General features: G+C 39.6%; 1 protein-coding gene across 1 annotated transcript in view; it reads right to left on the minus strand.

Moving 5' to 3' along the window:
• The window catches only part of LOC107004491 (K(+) efflux antiporter 3, chloroplastic), a 58121-nt gene that overhangs the window by 18046 nt on the left and 32683 nt on the right, over window positions 1-7392 (minus strand). The window lies entirely within an intron of this gene.

The following is a 7392-nucleotide window of genomic DNA, read 5'->3' on the forward strand; positions in this document are numbered from 1 at the left end:
ATGTTGCAAAAGAGATTATTTCACATAAAAGGCCAGACAACTACATGGTAACCAACCAGGGAGTTTTCAGAGACAGTCAAGCCAAAGGGGTTGTCGGAAGAAGGCCTGGGGTGAAAAGCACTCACTAAATTATATGCGGACTCCAACACTACTAAACGGAGGTCAGAATCTCTTCAAAACTGTTTGGCAGGCAACTTTGTAGATCTTAGGAGAGAAATCCGAACATGCTCAGATGTAACAAGATAGGTACAGAAAATTTGGGAAGTATCTGGAGGGTCAGGGTATTTAAAATGAATGATTCAAGTTCATATCTGAATTACCATCAGAGGAGGAAGCACAAAGAGTCAGAATGGATAATGGTGCTGGAAAATTTTGCCATTGTATTTTCGATGGCAGTTATTGAAGACAGCCTGTTTTTCGAAAAACATTTAGACAGGAATCAGTATGGATCAGATTACTAGGGATACCTTTATAATTGTGGTCTCAGGTCTGATAAGATGTTTAAAGAGATTGAGAAGAAGTACAGTGGGTGGTTAGAAACTGAGGAAGAAACACCTTTGAGGAATCAACTCCAATGGACTAGATTGAGAGTCGAAGAGCCACCAGATTTTATGCGGTCATTGATAGAAGTGGAATTAGAGGATCTTCAAGATTCCTATATGGGTAGAAAGAACAGCAATAGTTTGCAGGAAAATGGCTGGAAGGAAATTCCGGCCATTGCAGTGCCACCAAAAATGTGATCTTCAGGTGGTATGATTTAAGTCTAAGGATCCTCTAGAGAAGATGAAAGACCATTGATAATGTGGTCCACTGGTCCTTTGGTGGGACAGACTGATAAGTTGCGGTTAGAGGAGAGCTTGGCGAATGGGGAAAACCCTATGGCTAAAGGAAGAATTACTGGGTTCAAAATCTAAATCTGATATGATCCCACCTTTGAAGAAACATTTATATTAAGAAAGTAACAGTGTATTCACAAAAAATCATCATCAAAAGGATGATGAGGTGGGGCACTTACAACCCACAATGGCTATGAAACATCCTTCACAAAAACTAAAAAGCTTTACAATTTGCCTATGAAATCAGCTCGAGTTACTATGTCCCCCACCCTATTCTGTTTACACCAAAAGAACTAAAAGGCTTAGACATTTCATTTTGATATTCTGTCAGTTGAAGATTTTGCATTCAAAGACTGATTCAGTATATAGATCTTTGTAAAAGTTTATCATGGCCACCTTAATCTCTGCAGGGTCCTGAACTTCCTCACCCCCCTCCCCCACCACCAACCTAGCAATAGTATTTTATCTTCTGTGAGTTGTTTCTATTCAGTACAAAATTTTAGTATTGTTGTCTCCTTGTTTCATAAAACTCTTGATTTCTTCCTCCAACTAGCCTCCTCATTCTTGGCCAGTACCTCCAATTCCACGAATATTGTTGCTCTTACCATCATTTCATCTTCAGTCAGGTCCCTGTTATCTTGAGTTCTATCAGTTTCAGCCAGCTCCTCTAACAAGTTGTTCCTCTTATTGGAAAACTCACAGAGGGTTGTTTTACTCCAGACTTCGAGTTTTTGTTTCAACATCTTTAGCGTGATGCTAAATTTGTAATCTGGACAACCTTCCACTACAAACCCATTCCATCTCTATACCATATCATTGAAGCCTTCCACATTGAGCCACCAATTTTCAAAGTAAGAAATTTTATGCTCCCAGTTCCCATATTTAAACATAATCGGGCTATGATCAAAAGTCACTCTAGGTAGTATCTTGTGGTTGACATTTTTAAAAACTTCCTCCCAATCCATTAAATAGAAAAATCTAACCTGGCGGAACTTTGGTAATTGATTCCCCTGAACCATGTGAATTTCCTCCCATCCATGTGGAGGTCATGAAGCTCTAGATCTTCTATCCACTTAGAGAAATCAGACATAACATTTGTGATCCTATTGCATCTGCTTCTTTCACTTATGTATCTAATATTATTAAAAGTCCCCATAGGAAATCCAGGGACCCTCATATGGTTCCTTCATGGTGCAATTTCTTCACAACATTCTAACTTTTCACCTCTGGTATGGGGTACATAAACCCCAGTGAGATACCAAGTAAAAGAGTTTTGCACCGAGAAGAAATTGTATGTAATAGAGTATTGCCCTACGTCCATCATGGTACCAACCCAAATTCTGCCATCCCACATAACCAAAATCCCCCCATGCTACCATCAGCTTCTATATAGCCACATCTCGTCAACCTACAAGACAATAGTTTCTTCACAATACCCTCCACATCCTTACTCACCTTAGTTTCCTAAAATCTGTATACATCCGCCTTCCACTTCTGCAAAGAATACTTACCAAGATTTCTCTTGGAAGCATTATTTAAGTCCCTTTACATTCCAAGTGACAGAACTAACTTTCCTTAAAAGGTCAAAGTGAGAACTCTCCGTCTACTCCGGCCACCTACTACCTCTTTGTCAAGACTGGATTGAAGATTTTTTAATTCATTCTTTCCAACCAACCCCCTGCTTTTAGGTGTCGTGCTAGATTTCCCTTGGCCCTTTTTTCCCGGTGCAACCTTTCTCTCATCAATCTTCACGAGGATTGCTAGGTCTCAATTTCAAAGCCCTCAAAAGCTACCCCATAAGTATTACTCAATTCTAGAATGTGGGAATTGACCTAATTTGATGCCTCTATCTCCTGGTCAATCGGATTTTGTGGCTACATGTTCAACATCATGAATTTGTTGTAGCTTCATGTTTGTTCCTATAGTTTCTGTCTCGAAGGTGTCTTCATCTGTTTCTTTTCCTTCTGAGAACATAAGAGATACAACATTCTGGTCAATTTCATTAATCTTTGTGCTTTGCTCTTTCTGCGAGTGGGACTATTTGTTGTTTGTGGTGTTTGCAATCTTCTTTAGGTTTCCAATTTCTGTTGCAGATGATTCCCAGTCTTTACGCGCTTCCAAGAAATTAGAAGCCAAAGCTTTAAGATCGTTCAGCAATTTAGAAAGGGTTTTAAGAGCTTCATGTGAAATAGCGTGTTTACTAAATGAGGCTGATGGTTGGGAAAAACGAGTTTGGTCCAGAGAGAGAAAATCTGGGACTCTGTTTGTGTCTTCAGCATAAGATATGTTGGGCTGGTCCAAATTCTTTTTAAGAAGTACATCACGTGTAGGCACACGTGCTGGGAGCACCTACATTTCAAGAGACAGGCTGTTGTGAGCTGCTTCTTTAGCCTTTGTGTTTTCCCTCAATATCAGTTGGTCCAAGACATGCACCCCTTCTCCAACGTGAAATCTCATCGGAGCTTCAGCCCAGATCTGAGTTGTGAAGGAAAATCCACCACTCTCGGTAGTCACTTCCTTTGGAATAGATGTTCAATCTCCAAGGATTTTGATTCTGGTCCACTTAAGATGATTTCTTAGTTGTGTTTCTTCCTCTGTTTCTATCCAGCCGCAACAAAAATTTCCAATGACCTTGAAACTTTTCTGCGACCAAAGATGGAGGGGCAGGCCAACAATTCCAACCCATGTTGAATTAGCTTTTGCTTTTTTTGATGGCTCCACCACTGGAACCTGATATGCATTTGTTTCCAAAGCCAATCACCATTCATCACTTGTTCTGCCGCTGCTTTCGAAGCAAACTCAAATTGGAAAGTCTATTTCTCATTTCACAAATGTTCAGCCCAAAGAATTGCTTCCACATGCTCGAGGACCATCTTATGATCTCTAAGAGGGTTGATGTATCCACATCCTTGAAGTTGCCAATCAAACTTCTATTAAGAACTTCATTTTGTTTGTTGGGTCCTTCATTAACGTAAATTAGTCCCCCCTTCAAGGAGCAAGGAGGGTTGCGCATTAAGACGTAAGGATACAAAACAAGAAGCCTTTAGTGGCTTTGGAGATTCCGTGTGGAAGCTGACCCCTTGTAGAGGAAGTAATAGCAGAGAAATGTCGTTCTTTAAGTGTATGATGCACTAAAGAGCTGCCCCTCCACAAAGAATTATTTCTGGAGAAATATATGCTCCTTATGGCATGTTTTCTCACAGCATATTGACTTCACAATAGGTAATGGAAGGAAATTTTCTTTTTGATAAAATAAATGGTTGGGTCATCTATCCAGCAGAGAAGTTTTCCCTGTAATATATAGATTGGTACTTGACAAAGAATTCACAGTACCATGATGTTGGGAAGGCATAAGTTGGAATATAAAATTTAGAACAGACGTAAAAATAACTAGGAGCTGAATGAGGAGTGCTGAATTCTTCAATATATTACCTATGTTTGTAAGCCTAACTACCAATGAAGATATTTTTTTTTGACAAAGGTAACAAGTTTTTTTATAAATCTTCATAACTAAGGCTGGTGTCCCAAAAATTTACATCACAGAGCTACTTACAACTGAGTAGGCGCAGCAACCCCCTAAAAAAGAAAATCTGTCTCTAGGTCCTATATCATCTCACAAGGATCCTAAGATGTCTACAATCGCTACAGGATCATCTATATATTCCGAACTACACCAATAGCAAAAAGTGATAATGCAGTTTATTTTAATCCTATGCAAAGGACTGCTAACACTTCCAAAACATCTCGAATTTCTCTCCTTCCAAATGGTCCACCACATCACTGCTGGGACAATTTTCCATCTGTTTTTGTCCATGCTACCACTCCCCTCATAGTTCCAGCTTACTAGAGCCTGACCTGCCCTTTTAGGCCTAGTCCACCTTATGCCACTGAAATTAGTAAACAAGTTCCATAGTTGGCTAACCACTTTACAGTGTAAAAACAGATGGTTGATTGTCTCTGCCTTTTGCTCACAAAAAAAACATCTTGGACACATTTGTATGCCCTTCTTCATGAGGTTTTCTTGCGTTAGAGCAGCCTCTTTCGCTACCAGCCAAGTGAATACTGTCACTTTGTAGGGAACTTTTACTTTCCATATAAGCTTCCAGGGCAAGAAACTAATTTGAGACCCCGTCTGATTCAAACTCTTATAAGCAGAGCTGACTGTAAATAAACCGTTGTTATGGCACTTCCATCTGAGAGTATCATCTCCTGCCTTTGGTCCTGTATACTGATCTAAGGTGCCATAAAATTCAGCCAGTCTTCCCCCTCCCAATCTTGCATCAGTCTTCTATATGTCAGGTTCCACCCTTGAGGAGTCCATACTTCTTGTAGAGTAGACTCCTGTTGCTGATTTAGTAGGTACATATCTGGGAAAAGTTGCTTGAGACTGCCATTTCCTAACCAATCATCATCCCAAAACTTGATCTTCCTTCCACTCTTTACATTGAAGCTTGTTCTTTTAAAGAGAACATACCCCAAGTTTCTGATTGACCTCCACAAACTGATGCCATAAGAAGAGAAAACCTCTTTGGTCTTCCAGAAATCTTCCTTCTCATATTTTGCTTGGATCACCCTCACCCACAATGTCTGCTCTTCTTTAGGGAATCTCCTCAGCCATCTCATAAGCAAGCTTTTGTTATGTTTTCTCAAATTTCTGATGCCTTACAGTCTTCCATTCAACTAAATGAAAACCATTGTACTCCTTTTCTCCATTCCACAAAAAATTCCTCCTTATGGCATCAATTCTTTCCTCTACTTTGTCTGGGATAGGGAAAATTCTCATCAAATAAGTTGGCAAGGTATCTAACACTGAATTGATCAAAACTAATCTCCCTCCTCTTGACAAGTATTGTGCTTTCCATCTGGACAGTCTCTTCTCACATCTCTCCACCACTCCATTCCAAATCTCTTTGACTTTGCTTTTTGCTCCTAGGGGCATCCCCAAATAGATAGTTGGCAACTGCCTTATCTCTCCTCCCAGTACTTCTATAAGTTGTTGGATTCTATTCACCTCATTGATTTGGAAAATGTGACTTTTCCTCCAATTGATGTGCAGATCAGAAGTTGCTTCAAAAAGAATGAGTATTACCCTCAGAATTTTGAGTTGTTTCTCCTCTGCATCACAAAAGACAAGAGTGTCATCTGCATATTAAAAATGTATGACTTCCACTCTTGTATTCCCATCCTTTGCAACATTGAAACCCCTTATCCTACCATTATTGTGAGCTGTCTTTATATGTTACTTAAACCTTCCATCACCAATAAGAACAGAAAAGGTGAGAGGGGATCACCTTGTCTCAATCCTCTGTCCGAAGGGAAAAAAACCTTCAGGAGACCCATTTATCAACACTGACTTGACAGTACTTATGCAAAATCTCATCCACCTGATCCACTTCGTTCCAAATCCCATCCTCTGCATGATTCCAAGCAAAAAGTTTCAATTGACATGGTCATATGCTTTTACTATATCCAGTTTGCACATAACTCCTGGAATCTTGTCATTTATTTTTGAATCTAAACACTCGTTAGCAATGAGAACTGCATCCATGATTTGTCTACCTCTCAGGAAGGCCATCTGTTGTATATTTAGATATCAGCTTATAGACACTTCCTACCAAACTGATTGGTCTGAAATCTCTCAACTCCTTGGCACCATTCTTTTTTGGAATGAGAGCTATGTATGTTGCATTAAAACTCTTCTCAAAAATCTCATGCGAATGAAAGTTTTGAAAAATTGCCATCACATCTTCCTTCACAATCTCCCAGCATTTTACAAAAAAACCCATAGAGTACCCATCCGGACCGGGTGCTTTGTCAATGGCACAAGCTTTAAGTCCAAACATAACTTCTTGCTCTTCAAAAGGCTTTTGCAGTTCTTGTTGTTCTTCTGCATTAATAGAAGGACCCTGATTCATGTTGTAAGATGGCCTCCAGTTCTTACTATCACTATACAGCTTCCTGTAAAATGATACAATCTCATTTTTGATGTCTGCAGCCTCCACCAGTTCTTGTCCTTCTACTACTAGTTTATCAATGTGATTTATCCTCTTACGAGCATTAGCAATTTTCTGAAAGAACTTAGTGTTCTGTTCACCCTGTTCAATCCACAATGTTCTTGATCTTTATCTCCAAGCTATCTCTTCCCTTTTTGTAAAATCTTCAAACATTTTGACCACATTTGCTTTCTGGATAGCTTCCTCTTCTGTTAAAGGTCTATTCTGCTGAATATTATCAAATTCAGTAATTCTGGAAAGCAGTTCCTTCTTCTTTTTTCCTAGATTCCCATATGTACTTGCACTCCATTCTTTCAATTTGAACTTCAGGGCCTTTAACTTGGAAGCTAAATATAGTCAGGCTTCCCTTCAAAAACTAAGGATGACCACCATTCTTTGATTCTTTCATTAAAACCATCGGTCTCCAGCCACCACCCTTCAAACATAAAATAGGATTTTGCGTGAATCCAACTGTCACTCGTTAGTGCAATTGGTGTATGATCTGAGCATACTCTGGGTAAAATCTCTTGCTTCACATTGTTGAAACTCCCCCCCCCCCCCCC

Source organism: Solanum pennellii, chromosome 11, assembly GCF_001406875.1.
Source record: "Solanum pennellii chromosome 11, SPENNV200".
Taxonomy (NCBI): Eukaryota; Viridiplantae; Streptophyta; class Magnoliopsida; order Solanales; family Solanaceae; genus Solanum; species Solanum pennellii.